Source organism: Arachis ipaensis, chromosome B7 (assembly GCF_059453495.1).
Source record: "Arachis ipaensis isolate K30076 ecotype BB chromosome B7, ASM5945349v1, whole genome shotgun sequence".
NCBI lineage: Eukaryota > Viridiplantae > Streptophyta > Magnoliopsida > Fabales > Fabaceae > Arachis > Arachis ipaensis.
Genome location: NC_142442.1, coordinates 139,864,829 through 139,887,579, shown reverse-complemented (window position 1 = coordinate 139,887,579; position 22,751 = coordinate 139,864,829).

Here is a 22,751-nt window from a genome sequence, read left to right as displayed (position 1 = left end):
TGCAAAATAAAGGACCAATTTGGTGCATATGTAATGATGACATAGTGGATGACACGTGGACAAATAACATTATAACACGTGGCATAATCATCCACGTCAGCATGGCACGTGTCGCTGATCGACAAGTCATCATACCGTTACACGTGACCAAACTATGAGGTGACATGTGTCACCAAAGAACCACGTCATCAAGCCACGTCAGCACATCGTTAACGAAAAACGGCTCAGAGACTAATATGGTACAATTTTTTCATTCTCATGGACGTAATTGGTGCAATTGGAATCTCATGGACGATTTTGGTGCACGACTTCAATCTCAGAGATTATTTTAAAAATTTACTCGTCGTAAACCATATGAATAAAGGATTTAAAAAGAAAGATAAATTAAAAATTAAAAATCAAGTTTTCAATTAATTATTTAATTACAAATTTTAAATTTAAAAAATTAGGATTAATAATTAAACATATTCACACTATGTATGGTTATTTCTAATTTTATCATAATCATTCAATCTCCGATTCAGGCTCAAAATTTGCCATTGTCGATCTCCAGTCTATTTCCAAACTCATTGTCGGTGCCGGAGACCACTGTTTCGACGCATCAAACGCCGCCGCTCTCCTAACGCCGTTCAGCTGCTATCCATGCACGCTGCCACAATCTCATCTCGCGCCGCTATCTCCCTGCAATCCGTGTCGCCGCCGCACCCCACGCTAATATCACCGCAGCTTGACCGCGCACCGCTGTCCCTCCATAGCCCGTGCAGACGCAGCCATGAAAAGAATCAATCCCATCTAATTGGCTTAGCATGACTATAAGTTATCACATCTTCCCTTTTCGCACTTCTTCCTACAATGTCTAGGCAATGGAATTAGTAGAATTTTTTTTTTTTATCAAATTCATACAATATATTTTCACTACTCATAGACAATTTAAAGGAAATAATCTTTCATGAAACTGATTTAATCCATCTCTAATTCTCTATAACTCCCTTTTTCATTGAAAATTTCACATTCATTATCGTTCAAATCATTTCAAAAATCATTATACTTTACAAATCCATCTATATAACTCCCTAATTTCTTGCATGCGGATATTCATTTTACATACAAAAGGAATGGTTGTTCTTGTTACAAATCCATTATTATTTTTTATTTTAAATATAAAAAGGATGGATGTTCATTTTACATATAAAAGAGATGGTTATTCTTGTTACATATAAAAGGGATGGTTATTCTTATTGCAAATCCATTATTATATTTTATTTTACATATAAAAAGAATGGATGTTCGTATTAAGTACTTATCCCTTTATTAAGGACGATTTTAAGTCGAAAATTAGAAGAGGGACGGTTTCGATTCTGACCCTCAACGTTAGGGACCAAAATCGCACTTATCCCTTTATTTTACATACAAAAGGGATGATTGTTCTTGTTGCAAATCCAGTGGAGATTGGTGGGACAATAATAGCGCTGATAGGTTTTTAGGAGAGGTAGCAGCGAAGGATGGTTAAAAATTTGAAAAAATAAGGTAAAAGGAATTTTTGTTATTTGATTAGGTTGGGTTATTTTTATCTTAATCAGTCCATTGTTCAGATTTTCTGTTGTCTACCTAGCAGAATCGGTTGAATTATTGATAGTGATGATATCGATGGTCTTCGTGACACTGTACATGGATAAAATATATAATTAAATTATATATTTAGAATGATGTAATATACAATTATTATTGTTTATTGATAAATTAAAAATACAATTTAAACAATTGAGGGATCACTTCATTTGTCTATTTAAGTAAATGTTGGGAGTTTGAATCTTGTCTTGTGCATGTAGCAACTAATTAATCAGCGACACACTTTTAAAATGAGTTCAGATTTACGATGAATTAATCTTTATACTGTCGGACTTAGGAATATTATGAGTAACAAAAGAAATAAAAAATATAATTTAATTATAATAAAACATATTTAGATAGCCTATAATGTCCCAACGTATACTCTAACACTATCATTTACCACACTGAATTTTGGAGACTTAGGTTTTTTCCGCCTATCATTATTAGTCTATTTGGCCATGAAAATTTTTTTCAGAAAACAACCGTGTGTATCTATAAAAGTTGTAAATGCTGATAAAAGTAACTTTGTATTTATAAAAGATGAATATCTTTTGATAAAAACAACCAAACGTCAAATTTTAGTTGACTCTATTCAAAAATTACTTAAAGACTTTTTCAAATTACCCTTCTCGTTTTCACCTACAACACCATCCCCTTCGTACCTTCTTCTCTCATCATCGTCATCAAATTGTTCTTATCATTAACATTATCATTTTCATTATTAACCAACATAATTTCTCCCCAACACACCACCACTACAGTCATCCTCCCAACCCTTTCCATTTTATCACCCATTGTGATAACCCAAGTCGTCCTTCACCATCTGCAAGTTCAACTAACCTTTTCTCAACAACTTCACCTCCAACTCCATTATCATACCCACCATGTCTGTCATAGCTGCTACAATAACCATAATGACTCAATTTCTTCCACCGAGATCTGAATTTGACTCAACCTGAAGCGCGATGTGAGGTACAAGAAGCTTTCGGATCTCTTGAGCATAGCGGATTCCGAGCTATCCATAGTCCATAGTCCATTGTCCCCTCCCCCTGCCGTGGTCCTCTACTATGTTTGTCTTTGTTTTATTATGCTCCTCTTCATCGTGACTTTGCAACTTCTCGACTTCTCTCTGCTACGTTGATAGATTTTTACCTTTAAATTTATCATTTTGATTCAGGCAATTAGAGCTCTAGTCCTTGTTTTCTATTCCTAATTTTTTTTAATACTGCTTGTATCCAAAGGAGGTACTTAAAATTTTTAGTTTCAATATATTCCTCCCATTCAATTTTCAATTTTTGATTGGTTAGTAGTGTTAGTTATGTTGACAATGTTAGTGATAGTAGTAGTGATATGGGGATGTTAAAGGAGATTAAGATGGTAGTGATAGGGTTGTGAAAGTCTTAGATTTAGGAAAAAAGAGAGAAGTTGAGGATGATGAATGATGGTGGCAATGGTAAAGTGGTTTAATGGTGAGAGAGGAGTTGTAACAGTGATAGTGTGGTGGAGATGACGAATATAATTTGGAAAATTCAAGTAATTTTTTTAACGGAATTAACTAGAATTCAGTGTTTGGTTATTTTTGTTAAATGATATTTATTTTCATATTGGTACAAAATTAATTTCGTTCTTTTATGAATAGTTTTATTAGTATTGGCAACTTTTATGAGTTACAAATGATGGAGAGTGATTTGCATGCTGTTCATGTAGACCATGCACAACATGAGGATTTGGAAGGTTGGACTCAAGTGATTAGGAAAGGAAAGTATAAAATGGGTCAAAGTCTTCTCTTAGCACCCATCAGGTCCAACCAAAAGTAAAGAAGACTCCTAACAAGGCTACCAATACTTGGACAAGGCCTAATCATCAACGTACAACACATGCTACTGGATCCAAAGTAAAATTAAGCAGGGGCATCAATATTGGAAAACCGGTTAGTGTGGCTTCTTCGGGGACCCGGCACAATGTTCATCATCAGCAGCAAGGTGAGACAACAAATGGCACTGTGCGAAAGCGTCCTCACCCAAACTCTTTGCAGAATTCACCAGTAGATAAGGATGGAGCATCGACGGCGGGTATGGTGCAAGTTTCGACGGAGAAAATTGGGCTGCAACTTGAGAGTCCATTAAAGGCAGGATCGTCGAAGACAGGGACATCATGTTGAGTCTCGGGTTTGTTATTGGAGCTCCCTTTTTGCTATTTTTATGGATAGTTTCAATATCATAGCCTGGAATGTGAGGGGTGCGTCTAACAAGATGGCCCGTGTGCATTGCAAAAATTTGGTGAGAATATATAAACCATCTTTCTTCTTTCTCTTTGAGACTCATACCATGTTTAATAATTTGAAGAATTTTTTGGATAAGTTGGGTTTTCATTGTGTTGGTATTAAGGAAGCAGTAGGACACAGGGGTGGCATTTGGTTTCTATCTTCTATTGCTAATACTTCTTGTGTGGTTATTGATCAAATTGACCAATGTATCACAGTGAAAGTGAGTGTGGGTAATTTAGTTTGGCTTTGTAGTGCAGTATATGGGAGTCCTCAATTCGAAAAAAGATGTATGCTTTGGGATCATTTGCGTTCTATTAATTCATGCCATAATAGACCATGGATGGCCGTTGGTGATTTTAATGAGATTGTGGCACCAGATGAGAGTACAGGTGCTTATTTTTCTTCTCACAGAGCTAGTCTATTAGCTACTACTCTAGATGACTGTGAGCTCTTTGATCTTAAAGTGACTGGTAGGAGATATACTTGGTATAGAGCAGTTCAGGCTGGCAGGAACTTGGCTAAAAGGTTGGATAGAGCTATAGTTAATGAGGCGTGGATGACAATGTTTCTTGAGGGTTATTCTGAAATTCTTAGCAGGCTTCATTCTGATCATTGTCCTATTTTAGTTCGTTGTCATGGTAGCCCCAGAGTGAAAGGTTCACGTCCTTTTAGGTTCTAAGCTGCGTGGGCAACACATCCTTCTTATAAACATGTTATTAGTAAGGCTTGGAATCAAGAGTTTGGAGGCGTTACCGAAAGGCTTAAGATGGTTCAACAGGCTTCTTTGGACTTCAACTCAAAGATTTTGGAAATATTTTTGTGCGAAAAAATAAGCTGGAATATCAGATTGATCAGATTCAACGGCGTTTAGAGGTTACCGATGTGTTATCTCTGAGAATTAAAGAAGCTGAACTGAGGGAAGATTACAATAGGCTTTTGTTGCAAGAGGAACTTTTTTGGTACCAGAAATCTAGAGAGCAGTGGGTCAAGTATGGGGATAGAAACACTAAATTCTTTCATCTTCAGACTTTGGTGCGTAGAAACCATAATAGAGTACATGGATTATATGTTAGAGATGGGTCTTGGTCTACTGATCCAGATATTCTCCAGGAAGAAGCCCTCTCTTTTTACAAGAATCTCTTTGGTACAACGGAAGAGGTTGGGGTTGATTGTTTAGGGGATGTTCCGATGCCCACTCTAAGCACTGAGGCTTGTGCTAGGTTAATTGACCCTGTCTCTTTTGCGGAAGTCAAGTCAGCAGTATTCAGTATGAGCCCTTTAAGGCTCCTGGTCCAGATGGCTTTCAAGCTTATTTTTTTAAAGAATATTGGGAGATAGTAGGCACTGAGATTTGGAATATTGTCCGGAGTACTTTTTTGGGAGAGTTCTTAAATCCTAGCATCATTGAAACTCTGATTGTGCTTATTCCTAAAATTGATAACCCTACCTTTATGAAGGATTTCAGGCCTATTAGCTTGTGTAATGTTGTTTATAAAATTATCACCAAAGTATTGACTAACCGACTTCGGCTTTTTCTTCCAGATATTGTTAGTCCTTTACAAGGAGGTTTTATTCCGGGTCATGGTGCTCCTGATAATATTATTGTGGCCCAAGAAATTCTGAATTTCATGAAGCACACAAAATCCAAGAAAGATACTCTTGCTTTTAAAATTGATCTTGAAAAAGCTTATGATAGGGTGGATTGGAGGTTTTTGGAGAGTACTCTCATTGCTTTTGGTTTTCCTATCATCACTGTTAATTTGATTATGACTTGTGTCCGTGCATCATCTCTTTCTATTATGTGGAATGGGAATAGATTGGATAGTTTTGCTCCTAGAAGGGGGCTTAGACAGGGCGATCCAATGTCTCCTTACTTATTTGTGCTTTGTATGGAAAGACTTGCTTGCTATATATCTCATAAGGTGGTCGAGGGTGTGTGGAAACCAGTTTCTGTCACTAGGGATGGCCCAAAATTTTCTCATTTGATGTTTGCAGATGATCTCTTACTCTTCTGTCAGGCTACAAAGAGTCAGGTCCAAATGGTCATGCATTCTCTTAACATTTTTTGCAAGGCATCTGGCATGAAAGTGAATCTTGAAAAGTCTAAAGCTTTTTGTTCTAAAAATGTGACTGCTCGTAGAAGAGATATTTTTACTAGTGTTTCTTCAATACGTTTTGCTTTGGACTTAGGAAGATATCTTGGAGTTAACCTTAATCATTCCCGTACCAGTAGGGCTTCTTTTCATTCAGTGATTGAAAATGTGAGGGGAAGATTAGCTAATTGGAAAGGAAGGCTTCTAAATAAAGCAGGGAGACTTTGCTTGATCAATTCTGTTGCAGCATCCATTCCTGTCTATCATATGCAGGTATCTTTTTTTTTTCAAATTGGGTTTGCGATAAATTATCTTCTATGATGAGACAGTTCCTTTGGAAGGGTCAAGTTGATGGTAAAGGTCTTTCTCTTGTTAATTGGAGGACCGTGATCACTCCAAAAAAATTTGGTGGCCTGGGTGTTAGAGATCCTGCGTGTGTTAATATATCTTTACTTGGTAAATTGGTGTGGCAACTTTTTCATTGTCAGGACAAGCCTTGGGTTGCTCTATTGAGGGCGAAGTATCTGAGGAATGAGGGAGTTTTAGATGGCCATGTCCCTTGCAATGCTTCTCATGTTTGGAAGAGTATCTCAAAGGCTTTTGGTGCTCTTAAGGATGCCTTCTCTTGGTGCGTTGGGTCACTTGATCAATCTTTTTGGTTTGACAATTGGAGTATTGAGGGCCCAATTGCTCAAGATGTCCCTTTTGTACATATATCTGACTCTGATTTAACTATTAGAGACATTTGGAAAGATGGTCAATGGAATCTCCATGATATTTTCTCTATCATTCCAGAAGATGTCAAACAGCGTTTGAATGCTTATAATCCGGATTTGAATGCTGGAGAGAGTTCGGGTTGGTCGTGGGGTGTGGCATCTTCTAGACTTTACTCAGCTAGGAGCGGGTACAGTTGGCTAGCTAAAAGAAAGTTTGACTGGAATGAGCATGATAATTGGTTGTGGGTATGGCGACTGCATATTCCTGAGAAGTACAAGTTCTTGATTTGGCTCAGTCTTCATAATGCTATTCCTACGGCAGAGTTTCGTTTGGGTCGTGATTTAGCTTTATCTAGCACCTGTCATCGGTGTCAGAATAGTTCTGAATCAATTCTTCATTGTCTTCGGGAGTGCCCTAGTGCCAAGGAGGTCTGGAACCTTTTAGGCCTGTATTCAGATAACTCGAATTTACATAATTGGCTCTACAGAGGTGCAAGGAGTGAAAATGTTTTTCTTTTCTTTTCGACCATCTGGTGGATTTGGAGAAGCAGGAATCATGACTTATTTAATATAGATGATTCATGGAGTGCTAGTAAAGTGGTGAGTTTGATTCGTAGTTCAGTAAGGGAGTTTCACACTATTTTTGCTATGCATCAATCTCTGTCTCCTCCTTCACTTTGTTTGCATTGGGTTCCACCTCCAGTTTATTCTGTTAAATTGAATTGTGATGCTAGTTGGTTTGCTCCTTCTGGCTATGCTGGTTTTGGTTGTATCATTCGCAATCCTGATGGATGTTGGTTGAAAGGTTGCACTGGGAAAGTCGAAGTGTGCAGTGTTCTTTTTGCTGAATTGTATGCAATTTGGAGAGGTTTACTTCTTGCTTGGGAGAGTGGATTTCGTGAGGTTATTTGTGAAACAGACTGTTTAGAAGCTCTTTTCTTGGTAAACCAAAGAATGCTTGGTAAGGATATTCCGGAATGGGATTTGGCAAAGCATATACATGAGGTTATGAATTGGAATGGGAGAGTCTCTATTCTTTTAATTCAGAGGACTGCAAATAGTGTTGCAGATTGTATGGCTAAAACAGCTGCTTCTGTCGCGGACATTCACTCGAATTGGAGCCAACCATGGAGGGAGCTTCAACATCTAATAGATTTAGATATGACCCTAGCCAATTAATTTGGTTTTGTCTCTTTTTTTTCTTTCTTTTCTATTTAGTCACCAAAAAAATGATGGTTTTTCCAAAAAAAAAAAAGAGATGAACAAAGTTGAACGAAGAGGAATAAACATTGGATGGCAATTGCAAGTCTATAAATTTGTAATGCTCCATGCTTAAAATTCGTCTATTACTCTAATTTCAGGCACTACTCTTAAAAAATATTGTGTACTTCGAGAATAAATAAATATTTTTTTCTCTATGTCACTTATATACAGTACTAGTTTAAAGTTATTTTTCATTTAGTTAATGTGATAATTTTAAAGTTGAGTTTAGCTTACCATGTAATTCATTAACAATTAAGCTAAATTTATTATGCATAATTGATTTATTAGAAACTTAGTGATTGATTCGAATATAAATTGAATCTTTTATTTAAAATTAGTTTATATAACCGTGCAATGCATATATTGATTGAAGCTAATTTATACAACTTTGATGCTATGTTACATGATCATGATAGAAGAGGTGGGTCTCGGTTAGTATCATGGTACTTGTTCTGATTTCAAAGCTTGTATTTCGGATGGTGGCTTATTGAATTTGGGCTACAGTGGGTGCTTTTTACTTGAAAAAGAGGGAATTTTTGTGAAAAGTTGGATAGAGGCCTCTGTAATATAGATTGGCAAATTGTCTTCCCTGATGTTAGGATAAAACACCTTCCCATGATGAAATCAGACCACTCCCCCGTCATCCTTATCTTTACGTCTTTTTTGGCTCCTAACAAAGGGGGGAGACATTTTAGATATGTGGTAGCTTGGTTGTCTCATCCTGATTTTGATAATCTTGTTAATAAGAGTTGGAATTGCAGGAACTCGTGGAAAAAGTATATTAGAAACTTTTAGGAAGCTCTCAAAAATTGGAACCACAATGTGTTTGGCAACATTCTGCTGAGGAAAAATCGTATTGTCAGAAGGCTCTAAGGGATCACCAAGAGTCTTAATGCCAACAATAATCATTTTCTTAAAAAGTTACAAATTGATCTTTGGAAGGAGTATGAAGAAATTCTTTCTCAATGGGAATTACTTTGGTTCCAAAAGTCAAGGTATAAATGGACTAATTTTGGAGATAGAAACACTAAGTATTTCCATAGCACTACTATGACAAAATGAAGAAGAGACAAAATTAAAGCTATTCAAGATGAGCAGCATAGTTAGATCTCTGACAGACAAATTCTGAAATTTATGGCTACTAATTTCTACAATAAGCTTTATAGAAATGACATGCCTAATATTTCTTATTGCTTAAAAAATGTCTTCCCTGCTCTCAGTTAGGTTGATCTTGAGCTCCTTAATTCTAATGTCTCTAATGAAAAAATAAAGGATTTTTTGTTTAGTATGGGGCAATCTAAAAGCTCCAGAAAGAGATAGTATACAAGCGGTGTGGCTATGGTGGGTTCTGACCTCTATTATCTTGTAAAGAATATGATAGAGAGGCGCCTACTACTAACAGGTTTGGACTGTGTTACAAAAGGAGAGGTAAGTAGAGGTCAAGTAGAAGTGTTTTAGGAGTTGTTAGGATATCCAGCTGGCTGATAGGTTGTTATAAATAGCTAGGTTATAGTTAGTTAAGAGAGGATAGTTTTTCTGTTGTGAATTCTGTTAGAAGTTGGAGAGAATATCTCTCTCTCCGAGCTGGTAGTTCCAGCTGTGTAGAACCTTCTAGGGAGAGCTAATTGGCCATCCCGGTGTATCAATAAAGCTTGATCATTCTGCTATTGCTGGTCCTATCAACTGGTATCAGGAGCTTGAGGATCCCAACGCTGAATGGTGCAATCGAGATCGAGAAAAATGGAGTCACGATTTGACACAATTGAATCGCGCATGGAGGAGATGTTCCGATCGGTGCAGGAGACGCTACAGCGCTTCAATTCCCGAATAGATGCGTTCGAAAATCGCGCGCCTAATCGGAATGAGCGTGGTTCACCGGGATCGCACCTGGCAGCAGGCTCATCGGCCGGAAGCCGCGGCACGCCGGAGCAATGGCGAAAGCTGGAACTCCCGATCTTCCACGGAGACGACGTGGTGGTTTGGGTTGAACGCATGGAACAATTCTTCTTGCTGCGCACAGTGCCAGAGGAGGAATGGCTTACGGTCGCTACCTTTGCAATGGAAGGAAGGGCATTCACGTGGTTCAGGTGGTGGGAGGCGACGGCGCCGGTGCTGCAGTGGTGGTTTTTCAGTGCGGCGCTGCTACGCAATTTTCAACCGGAACAGCTATAGAGCCCTTATCAAGCGCTGCTGAAGCTGAAACAGACGAACTCAGTGCGAGGCTACGTTGACCCGTTCGTGCTTCACGTGCGGCCCCTCCGCAGAATTGCGTCAGAATTGCTGATGGATCTCTTCTTGAATGGGCTGAAACCAGAGGTGGGGGAAGAATGTAAACTGTTCCCATACCAGTCAGTGGACGAGTTAATGGAACTGGCACAGAAGGTCGAAAACCGCAACGCTGCCTTGCGGGGGGTATCGGGACGCGGTAAATCACTGACTCCCAACTTCGCCGTTGCCAATTCAACCGCCACCAAAGCGGTGCACCAGCACCCTGCTACAGCGTCCAACTCTGCAGCAAGCAACAGTGTGGAGTCGACGACAGATCCCTTACAACGGCGCGGATTGAGACATCTCAGCAACGAGGAATATAGAGCTAAGAGGGCCAAGGGTGAATGCTTCCTCTGTGACGAACCATACACTGCAGATCACAATTGCAAGAATAGAGAGTTCAAGCTTTTAATCATGGAGCCAGACTTTGAAGCAGATTGGTTACAACATGAGGCAGTTCCGAAAACAGGAGAACAGGGACAATTGGAGCTCAAATTCATGAGCTTGAGTGGACATCACAAGTCAATCAAAGCCTGGGAAGAGGTAAATGGCCGCCGTGTACGCGTTCTCATAGATTGTGGAGTTTCGGACAACTTCGCGACACCAGAGATTATCGCTGAGTTGGGCCTGAGAATTGACAACACCCCTAAGTTCCAGGTCAGGGTAGCGGACAGTACCAACAAAGGGGGACAGGGAAGGTGTTTGGGTGTCACGCTCCAATTCAAGGAAGTGGCAATCAAGGAAGACTTCTTCATCTTCCCAACTGACGAAGCAGAATTTGTCCTGGGACTGGCGTGGCTAGATAAGTTGGGAGACGTTCTCGCAAACTTCAGAAAATCACGCCTTCGATTTTGGAATGGGGACAGCATGGTTACATTGCAGGGGGACCCGGAGTTGTGCTATGGAGGTATGCACCTTCAATCTGCAGTTTTGTCCATTCAAGAAGGGGGAGAAGGATTTATGGTCCAGTTGTGGCCCATGACTTTGCAAGCGGCTACAGTATCGCAGGTGCCGCAGGTAATTGAATCGGTGTTAGCTTCTCATGCTAAGGTGTTTCAGACACTACCAGGGCTGCCACCACATCGTTGCCATGATCATGCCATTCCACTGATAGAAGGAGCTTCAGTTCCGAATATAAGACCTTATCGTTACCCGCACCATCAGAAAGCAGTAATTGAACTAATGGTACGAGAAATGCTGGCCTCAGGGATAATTCGACCAAGCTCCAGCCCCTACGCGAGTCCGATATTGCTGGTGAAGAAAAAGGACGGCAGCTGGATATTTTGTGTCGATTATAGGGCATTAAATGGTATTACGGTGCCGAATAAATTTTCTATTCCCGTCATTGATGAGTTACTCGATGAATTGGTGGGAGCTGCAGTCTTCTCTAAGCTGGATTTAAAATCGGGGTACCACCAAATTTGGATGAGGGATCAAGACATCCACAAGACTGCCTTTCGCACTCATGAGGGCCATTATGAGTTTCTAGTCATGCCCTTCGGCTTGACCAACGCCCCTAGCTCCTTCCAAGCCTTGATGAATGACATTCTTAAGCCTCTATTGCGGAAATTTGTCTTAGTCTTTTTTGATGATATTCTCATCTACAGTCAGGATATGGATAGCCATGCCCTTCATCTCCAACAAGTTTTCCAGATTTTAGTGGAGAACCAGCTGGTATTGAATGAGAAGAAATGCACGTTCGCAGTGAGCTCGGTGGAGTACTTGGGCCACATTATCTCGGCACAAGGGGTCTCGGCGGATCCTAACAAAACCACAGCGATGCTAGACTGGCCAGTGCCTACGGACCAGCGAGCTTTACGGGGATTCTTGGGCCTTACCGGCTATTATAGGCGGTTTGTGCAAGGATATGGGGTAATCGCCAAGCCGTTAACGGAGTTGACAAAGCGAAATGCGTTTGAATGGAATGACAAGGCACAGAAGGCTTTCGAGAGATTGAAGAGGCTGATGGCAGACCTACCGACTCTAGCAGTTCCGGATTTCAATCAAGACTTTGTTTTGGAAACGGATGCATCGAGTGATGGGTTGGATGCGGTGCTGTCCCAGCAAGGCAGGCCAATAGCATTCCTAAGCCATGCGCTATCTCTAAGGGCCCGCCAAAAATCTGCATATGAGAGGGAGTTGATGGCCATTGTCTTCGCTGTCCAAAAGTGGCGGCATTACTTGTTGGGTCGCCATTTTATTGTTCTCACAGATCAGAGAAGTCTAAAGTTCCTCACGGACCAGCGACTCATGGACCCAACTCACTTGAAATGGACCACTAAATTGTTAGGCTTGGATTTTAAGATCCGATACCGGCCAGGCCTTGAGAATAAGGCAGCAGATGCATTGTTACGGCAAATGATGGCAAGGGTGATTTCAGTAGTACACATGAACCTCTGGAAAACAGTGGAAGAGGAGGTGGCTCACGACCAAGAGCTACAAAAGATTGTGATCGCCCTGCAGCAGGGGCTGGATGACTATCCGGGGTATTCCCTACACAAGGGTCGGCTGTTTTATCAAGGGAGAGCAGTGTTGCCTGCAAATTCTTCTCAGATCCCACTTTTGCTGGCTGAGTCCCATGACAGCGGAGCGGGTGGACATTCAGGCTTCTTTCGAACCTATAAGCGGCTGGCAGCAGCGGTTCATTGGCGCGGCATGAGGCAACGGATCAAGGATTATGTTGCAGGCTGCCACACTTGCCAGCAAAACAAGCATGCAGCGATAAAATCGGCGGGGCTGTTGCAGCCACTACCAGTTCCAGAGCGAGTTTGGGAGCACGTTACGATGGATTTTGTGGCGGCATTGCCAAAATCCAAAGGCATGGACACTATCCTAGTTGTGGTCGATCGGTTGACTAAATATGCTCACTTTATCCCCTTAGCTCATCCATTTTCAGCCAAGGAGGTGGCACTAGCCTTTATTAAAGAGGTAGTTAAACTACACGGGTTCTCCAAGTCAATCATATCGGATAGGGATAGGGTGTTCATGAGTAAGTTTTGGTCCGAAGTGTTCCAAGCAGCAGGGACAAAATTGAAGTACAGCACGGCATTTCATCCGCAAACCGATGGCCAAACCGAGGTGGTGAATCGCTGTTTGGAGACTTATTTGCGGTGCTTTGTGGGGGGCTACCCGAAGAAATGGTTGGAGTGGCTTCCATGGGCGGAGTTTTGGTTTAATACGTCCTACAATGCCTCAGCCCAAACAACTCCATTTCAAGCACTTTATGGGGTGCCGGCACCTATTCTTTTCCGGGGAGAGACGTTTCCCTCGTATGTTGAGGAGGTGGCAGCATTGACCGCAGCCAGGGATGCGGTGTTGGCAAAGTTGAAGATGCACTTGGTGCAGGCTCAGCAGCGGATAAAACAAGCAGCGGATAGGCATCGAAGGGATGTCGAGTTCAAACCGGGTGAGTGGGTTTATTTGAAAATGCAACCTTATCGGATGCGGACACTAGCGCGGAGGGTCAATGAGAAGCTAAGCCCTCGGTACTATGGACTGTTTGAAGTAGTTGAGAGGATAGGGGCAGTGACATACAGGTTAGCCATGCCTCAAGAGTGCAGACTTCACCCGGTCTTCCATGTTAGCAAGTTGAAAAAGGCTGTCCCGCCGCAGCAGCAGGTACAGACGCTTCCACTAGGGCTGGCTAAGGATGGTGAGCTGGTGATGCAGCCATCCCAGATTGTGGCATCGCGAACTGCAGAGGATGGGGCCTTGGAGTATTTGGTGCGCTGGGTGGGCCTATCTCCTTGTGAGGACAGCTGGGAACGAGCGGCGACATTGCGGGCCACCTTTCTGGAGCTCCACCTTGAGGACAAGGTGGTTGTCCGAGGGGAGTATTAATAGAGAGGCACCTACTACTAACAGGTTTGGACTGTGTTACAAAAGGAGAGGTAAGTAGAGGTCAAGTAGAAGTGTTTTAGGAGTTGTTAGGATATCCAGCTGGCTGATAGGTTGTTATAAATAGCTAGGTTATAGTTAGTTGAGATAGGATAGTTTTTCTGTTGTGAATTCTGTTAGAAGTTGGAGAGAATCTCTCTCTCTCCGAGCTGGTAGTTTCAGCTGTGTAGAACCTTCTAGGAAGAGCTAATTGGCCATCCCGGTGTATCAATAAAGCTTGATCATTCTGCTATTGCTGGTCCTATTAGAATATTTTTGACAATCTTGAGAGAGTTAAAGAGATTAATAAGATGCTTATTACTCATATTCCTAAAGTGGAACCTGTCATCAATCTTAAACAAATGTGCTTGATTAGCCTCTGCAATATTTTCTACAAGGTCATTACTAAGGTTCTGGAAAGAAGCCTCAGGAAGGTCATGGAGAAATTAGTTGCTTCCAATTAATGTAGCTGTATTCTTGGGAGGCATACTTCAGACAACATTATTATTTTCCAAGAGGTGATCCACTAAATGAGAAACAAGAAAGGAAAAAAAGGTTGAATGACTATCAAGATCGATTTAGAGAATGCCCATGATAGGGTGAAATAGGAGTTTATCAAGGACACCTTGGTTGACGTCGGCTTTACACATTATTTGGTTGAGCTGCTACACACTTGTACCACAACTGCAAGAATGATGGTCTTCTGGAACGAGGAAGCCCTTGACAAGTTTATTCCTTCAAGAGACATTTGTCAAGGGGATCCCATTTCACCGTATATATTTATTTTGTGCATGAAACGCCTATCTCAACTTATTAATGCAACTGTTGATCTTGGGTTTTAGAGATCGATCCACATGGGTAGTGATAGGCCTAGTCTCTCCCACTTATGCTTTGCTGATGACTTGATCTTTTTTCTAAAAGTGAGTATGGAGCAGGCTAAGCTGATTAATAAGGTCTTGAATGCCTTTTGTATCGGCTCAGGACAAAAGGTCAGCAATGAAAATACCAAAATTTTCTTCTTAGAAAATGTAGGGCATAATGTCAACATCGAGATCAGTGAAGTCTTTCAGTTTTTTCGTACTAATGATCTTGAAAAATATCTTGGTGTCCATTACTGCATACCATAGTCACAAAGAATATGTACAAGGAGATTATCAATAAACTGAACACAAGGCTCAACAACTAAAAAGCTTCGTCCATATTCCTTGTAAGGAGAACTATTCTTATGAAATCTGTCCTTTCTAACTATTCCTAGTTATATTATGCAAACTGCTGTTTTACCTGTCTCTACTTGTAATGATATTGACCGCAAATGCAGGGTTTTTCTTTAGGGTGACTCAGAGCAATCAAGGAAAGTGCACCTTCTCAACTAGAAAAGTGTGGCAAAACCCAAGGCCTATGGAGGATTAGACATTCGACATGCAAGCTCCATAAATAGGGAGTTTATGATAAAAATTGGTTGGGGCTTAGTGGAAAAGAGAGACTGTCTTTGGGCAAGAGTCCTGAGATCTAAATATAAGTGCGGGAAGAACATGGTTCCAGAGGTTTAAAGAAATAAAAATCATTCTAATCTTTGGTTGACCGAAGTTATTTTATAACCGGTAAGCCACCATGCATTGTTTTCCACATAAAGACTTTAATTTTTTATGGGCATTTCAAACTCCAAATTTCCTTCCACAGATGTTTATTTTTGAAATAGGTAGGCAAGACATATATGGAAGGGTGATGAAATTGGAAGCTTATTGAATATCCTGACTTAGCAGAGTAAATCCCATTTCGTTCTTTGCCCCAAATAAATTTGTCACCTTCTTGTCTGATTTCTGATTGAATAATTGCCTGGGACTGAATTGAATGTGTTTTGAATTAATTGTGCGTTCCATTCTCCATTGTCTGTCATGAGCTGATTCACCCACACTAGAGTAGAGCTCAAATCCAGTTCCTGGTTCCTTAGAATTATAGGATGATTTCTAATTCAATTTTCCCCCAGAAATTTTACTGTAGAGTTCTTACTAACCTGCTAGAACACCCCTTTCTCTATAAACTTTCTCCCTTCTAGTAAGCTTTTTCAAGCCCATGAGGGATTATGACCAATGTTAGCCTCTAGAAAAGAAGAGAACCTGAAATACTTACTTCTATAGACTCTATAAACTAGTGAGTGAGTCTTAGTAATTAATCTCCAACCCTATTTTCCAAGTATGGTTAGGTTGAATGCTTTCAAATCTTTGAAATCTAGCCCCCTTGGTTCTTCTCTCTACTCAAAGTATCCTATTGAATCTATTGCATTTGCCGTTCGCCTTGTTTTTGCCCTACCAAAATTGCATTAATTGCCTTTAAATGTCTTCTATGAGCGTATTCGGCAATTTAAAACAACCTAGAGTATATATTGGGATTGCAGAACCAACCGACTTGATAAGAGCTTCTCTTCCACTTGTTGAGAGTAAACTATGGTTCCAATGTTGGAGTTTTTTAGTCACCTTATCCCTTATGTAGTTGTTTACGTCTCCTTCTTCGATCTATGGATAACCGAAGGCAACCTTAAGGTAGCATTTGTTTTGAGGTACTGAGACAGAGACTGGGAGACTAAAGACTCAGTATCATATTTGTTGACTCAGAGACTGATACTAAAATTTCTATCTCTGTCCCCAAAATTTTAGTATTTCAGTACCTCCAAAAAGTGGGGACACATGAGACTGAAATTTTTAGAGATAGAGACTGAAACTTTAATAACATTTTATACCTAAAATACCCTCATTTCAATTAATTAATTCCAATTTTATTCTTTGTACAAATTAAATTAGAGCTTCATTCTTGTTTCAATTTCTGTCTCCCACTTTGTACCAAACAGAATATTGAGATTTATTTCAGTCTCTATATCTAAGTCTCTGTCTCTCAGTATCAGTCTTTCAGTCTCTGTCTCTCTACCAAATGCTACCTAAGTACTTGTCTTGAGAGTCAATACGAGAAACATTTAGGACAGTAGAAAGAGCATATCGGATCTGCTGAGGTGTATTAGAACTGAAGAAAACTAATGATTTATTTAGATTGATCTCCTGCCCACTAATCTCACCATAGATTCGTAGGATCTCCATCACCTTCCTGCATTCCTGATTAGTGGCTTTGAAAAATAAAATAGATTCATCTACAAAGAAAAGGTGACTTAAAGCAGGACATCTACTATTTAATTTAAGACCTGTAATATAGCACTCTGTTTTCTTCTGTAGAGCAGGTGGGATAGTTCCTCTGCACAAATAAGAAAAAGGTAGGGAGAAAGAGGATCCCCTTATTGGAGACCTCTTACAGGCTTAAAGAAGTCTTGAGGTTGTCCATCCACAGTAACAGAATAGGAAACAGTAGTAGTTCACTCCTCTAACCAGCCAATCCATCTATCACAGAATCCCAGTTATCTCATCATCTACCATAAATAGCTTTATTCAACTCTATCATATGTCTTACTCATATCAAGTTTTAGTGCAAGATCATAATCACCATATCTCTTATTCTTTAGAAAATGCATAAATTCATGAGCGACAAGCACATTGTCACTAATCAATCTACCTCCAATAAAAACATTTTGATTATCACTTACCACCGCATTCATCACAAATTGCATTCTTTGGACTAGCACCTTAGATATGATCTTATAAAAAATAGTACTCAAATTTGTGGGTCTGACCTAAGTCATATTAGAGGCACCATCTACCTTGTGGATTAAGCAGATGTGTGTGTGGTTGAAATTTCTCAAAATCCTGCCCCCATTAAAGAACCTCTTCAGAACCCTGATTGTGTCTTCTTTTACTACGCTCTACTAGAACTAAAAAAGTTTAGCAGTGAAACCGTCCTCCTCGAGAGTTGAGAAAGGGTTGATGGAGTATACTACTCTTTTAATCTCCTTCTCATCAACTGGCCTTGTAAGAATTCGGTTAGTGCTCTGGGAGACCTTTCGAGGTATTGAATCAATTTCTTCCCGTGGGTCCCTAGGATTGGAAGAACTAAATAAGTTCTGAAAGTACTATTGGGCTATTTCTCCAATTCCTTTAGCATTTGACTGACATCCCTCTCTTCCATCCTCCAATTTTTGCAATCTATTTTTCCAATTTTTAGCTTGTGCTCTAGTATGGCAGAACTTAGTAAGTTAGTATTTTTGTCTTCCCATTTCAGCCACTGCACCCGTAATTTCTCCTTCTAGTACCTCTCTTTTCCTATAAATGCTTCCTCTAGCTCTTCCTCCAATGTTCAAATAACTACATCATTAGCTAGATTTGCCCGAGACTTTTCTTGCTCAATTCGGCCTCTGAGGTCTTGAATTCGCCTCTTAAAGTTGCTTGAACCATTTTTTTCATTCCACGATTTGCTGCCTACATCTCTTCAATTTAGAGTGTAGAATGAACATAGGGGACTCTGTAATGGTTTCTCTTCATGTCTCTTTCACAATTTTTAGAATTTTAAGAACCTCACACCAACGTTTCTGAAATCTGAATATCCTTTTCGCTCTTCACTGTACTGGGTCAGCATCAATAAAGATTGGTCTGTGGTCAGAATTGTAGTCTTCTAAGTGAGTAACAGTAGTTTTCGAATATTTTTGTCTCCACTGCTAAAGACCAAATATCTATCCAGCCTTTTCATGATTAAACACCCTTAAATTGTCTATTTGTCCATGTAAATTTGCTGCCTTTAAAATCTAAATCCACCAAACCTCCTAGTCTAATAAGATCATTGAAACCATTAATTGAGGATGTATATGTCCCTTCTCATGGTAAGCTATAATCGCATTGAAGTTTCCCATAATCATATAGAAAAGACCAGCTAACTCAATATGATTTAGAATGGCAACATATCGTTCATTACCTGTACTTTTTTCACTATGCAAGTGGACAACAAAAATGGATCAATACCTCGTTGAATTTGAGTCCTTTCATTTAAATTGAATAAAAAATTCTGCCTCCCTTTTCACTGCCAAATTTTGTGAATTTTACAATGCACACTCTCAAAATCCATCTTCTTGCATTGAACAGCGATATTCAAGGCATTATTTTTAGTTTTGCATAAAAATAATATCTCAAAAGAATAAGATTTTTTAATCTCTTAAATATTGTGAATTATCAGATATTTTTCCAAACTCGACAATTTCACGTAACCTTTTTCATTGTCCCGAGAGTGCCACATTGGGGTTGGCACCCACGTCCCTCAGCACTTTGATCATCTTCATTCCCACATTGTTTTTTAGTAGAACTATTTTCCTTAAGCTCCAGAAGTCCCCTTTTCTCACCTGCCCTCACCATTGACCTTCCTCCTTTCGTCCTAATTAGCTGCTTGATATGAATTTTCTTTCTACCTTTCTCCCCTATCGCAACAATGAATATTGAATAACAAACATGCCCTAATGAACATTCATTTACAAATCCAGCACGCTTAGCACGTTTGTTAATTGCAACTGTGTCCATATCATTGATACGGACAAATTCTCAACCTTATGTTCCTTCTATATTATCCATTCAATTTTCTGAAATATTTAATAAGCATAAAGCATAGTTGGTTCTCTCCCTACCTTTTTTCCATTTTGTATTTCCTCATTCTAAAGGCAATAATAGCATAAAAAAATTATTATATACGTTAAAAATTAACTATTAAATCAATTATTGTATATAATATATATATATATATATATATTATATATATTAAAATTAGTCACTAATATAAAATATACATTAAAATATAAAATATAGACTAAAAATAAATTAATAAATTATACATATTTATACACAAATACATAATAATTAATTTTGATGTATAAATAACATTTTTGATATATAATTATATATGTGTGTATTTATTAATTTATATATTTTTAACTAAATAATCAATAATTAGAATAATAAAATGTATTGTAGTAAAATAATTAAATCTACAAGAGACTAATAAATAATAACTAAGATTATTTACTATAATATAATACATTTTTTATAAAATATTAAATACATATTTTTATATACAGATTAATTTTTTTGTATATATATACATAATATAATATGATTGAAATTTTTTTTACTTACACCGGCTTATAATACAGTACCCGTGTGATGTCATTTATAAATTTTCTAAAACTAAAATATATTGCTTATTAAAAAAAGTGTTTAAATTTATATGTGCATCCTTGTGGAGTAGTGGTCCCTAACGATATCTTTTATGGTCGCAGCCTTCGAGGAAACTATCCAACCACATTGGGACAAAGAAGAAAGAAAAACGAATTTGAAAAAAAGTGTGTGTATGAAAATTTAAATAAAAAACAAATACAAAGAATGATAGAATCAATTTTAAGCAAAGTCTAATTAGTCTTTCGGTCCGGGTTGTGAGATGGATTGGGAACCTTCAATTGGAACGGCTGTTGGATCGTTCAGTGGGAGCAATGGGGTGCATTCATGTCTTTTCAGAGGCCGCATGGACTTGGACTTTTCATATTTCCGTGCCCGTTGTGCTTCTCGAGGAGTCGTATCAGTTATGTTTTCTAAGGATACATTTATTGCGATTTAACGTTTCGGCTGCCTTTCCCCTTTTGTCCCTCTATATTTGTTGGTTCTAGAGGGCATTTCTGGTTTTCTACCCTCTGTAACCGTTTTTGCTTTTTAACTTCTATTCCTTCCCTCGTTTGTTTCATTCTTAGTGCTGTTTCTGACATTCTCCCAGTTTTCGTCATGTTCGTGTGTTTCTTCGATTGGCTTGCTTTGTGCTCTACTTCCTGTTTCTGTGCCTTTTGCTTCCGCGCTCAGTTTTATCAGGTTGGTGTTCTTCTTCCTTGCTTTTACTGTCTTTGTTTATTTTCTTTTGCTTGTATGTATCTGGGCTGAGTTTTTTCTGTTCTGTATGGTAATACTTCTGTCTTGGGGGTAGTGGGTTTACTTTGGAAGGAATGAGCACCGCTGTATTGTAGGCGTAGGTGTGGTGGATAGTAGTGTAAGACTATTTTTCTTGTTGTTTTCCGCCGTGTAGTTTTGTTAGGCTGATAGTGGTGCTCCCCTCTGTTATAGGTATGTCTCGGCGGAGAACTGAGGGTGTAGGTGTTCCGGTGATTCCGGCCGGGGCGTCCCCTCCCTTTATTCCTGGGTAACTAGTGATGTTTGGGAAACACCGTCTCGGATGGCGGAGGCGGATCTTCAGCAACTTCGTGATTAGGGGCTATTTGTGGGGGAGGTGATGCCGAGCGCTAGTATGAGCTTGCCCTCCCCGGGATTGACGAGAGGGTTTGCTATACCAACCTTGACTCGCCGACTGTCCCAGACTCGATGTGGGTGTATAAGGCCATGTTTACTCGGCTCGGCGTGCGGCTCCCCTTTTCGCCTTTTGTTCAGCAGTTGTTAAGCCGATGTTCCGTAGCGCCGTCTCAGCTACACCCGAATAGTTGGGCGGCGGTACGTACCTTCGAGCTTGTGTGTGAGTACCTGGAGCTCCCGTGCTACCGAGTTAGGTACTTACATGTTTCTTTTTTTTTTCTTTTTTCAGTTGAGATGGCTGGTGGTTTGACGTCTTTGGCCAGGCTGAAGGCCGCCATGGATCGGGAAGAAGCATCGGCGGCTTCTCCTTCCACCCCTTCATCTCGTCCTTCCGGGGGTTTTTGGGCTGTTTCGCAAAAGTTGGCCTCAGCTGGGGTTGGGGGTGGCGTCCGCGTTTCTCCGGGTCTTATGGTTTCTTCTGAGGAGGAAGAGGAGGTCGTTATTTCGGCCGCTGAGGCTTCTTGGAAGAGGAGGAGGCAGGAAGAGATCGACAGCGAGAATTTGGAGGAGGAAGGTGTTGTGCCTTCCGTGATGGACCGGAGTTTCGATGCTCCGGCCTTCACTAATCAGTATTTGATGCCTGGCACCGAGGAGTTTTTTAGTGAGTGTGACATGGCCTTCCACGCGAAGTCAGTGTATCGTGCCCTCCTCTGTTCTACTGTTATCGTCCGAAAGGCCGAACCTGGCTCAGGTGGGTCTTTTGGATAAGAAGCTGCGCCAGTCCCAGACTGAGGTGGGAAAGATGAAGGAGCAGCTTGAGGCGTCGGAGACGGCAAGGGAGAAGGCCGTGAAGGCCTCTGAGGATGCTGGGGCCGAGCTGTTGCGTCTTTCTGAGGTTGAGACTTCGCTTTTGTCCCAGTTAGGGGGGGAGCGGAGGAAGGCCTCGGATGCTGAGTCGTAGGCTGCCGTGCTCCTTGCCGAGGTCGACACCTTGAAGGCCGAGGCCGAAGGACTGAGGAAGGAGAGGGTGGAGCTGTTGCCCGATGTGAAGGATGCGATCTCGCGCGACCAAGGAGACCATGAAGGCTCAGGCTCAGGTTCTTGCGCCGGAGGCTGATGTGTCCGTGATGGGGGCTTTCTAGACCGTCCGTGATGGCCTCATCGTCGACCTTGCTGCTTTTCTGTAGTTGTACTTTGGTTTGTTGTACCGGTTTGAAGACTTGTAATTTTTGTTTAAGATTTTGGCCGTTTGGCTGTGTTTTGTGACTCGGATACTTATTTTTTTGAATGATTGTGCTATGGGCCGTTTGGCCCGTTTGCCTTTTTAAGCCATTTTGTCGACTAGTTAAGGATTTTTGTGTAGGCCGTCTAGGCCCTTTTACTTTTAAGCCGTTTGTTTTGGCTTTGTTTGTTGTTCGGGTCGTTTGGACTGTTAGTTTGTAGTCGTGTGAGA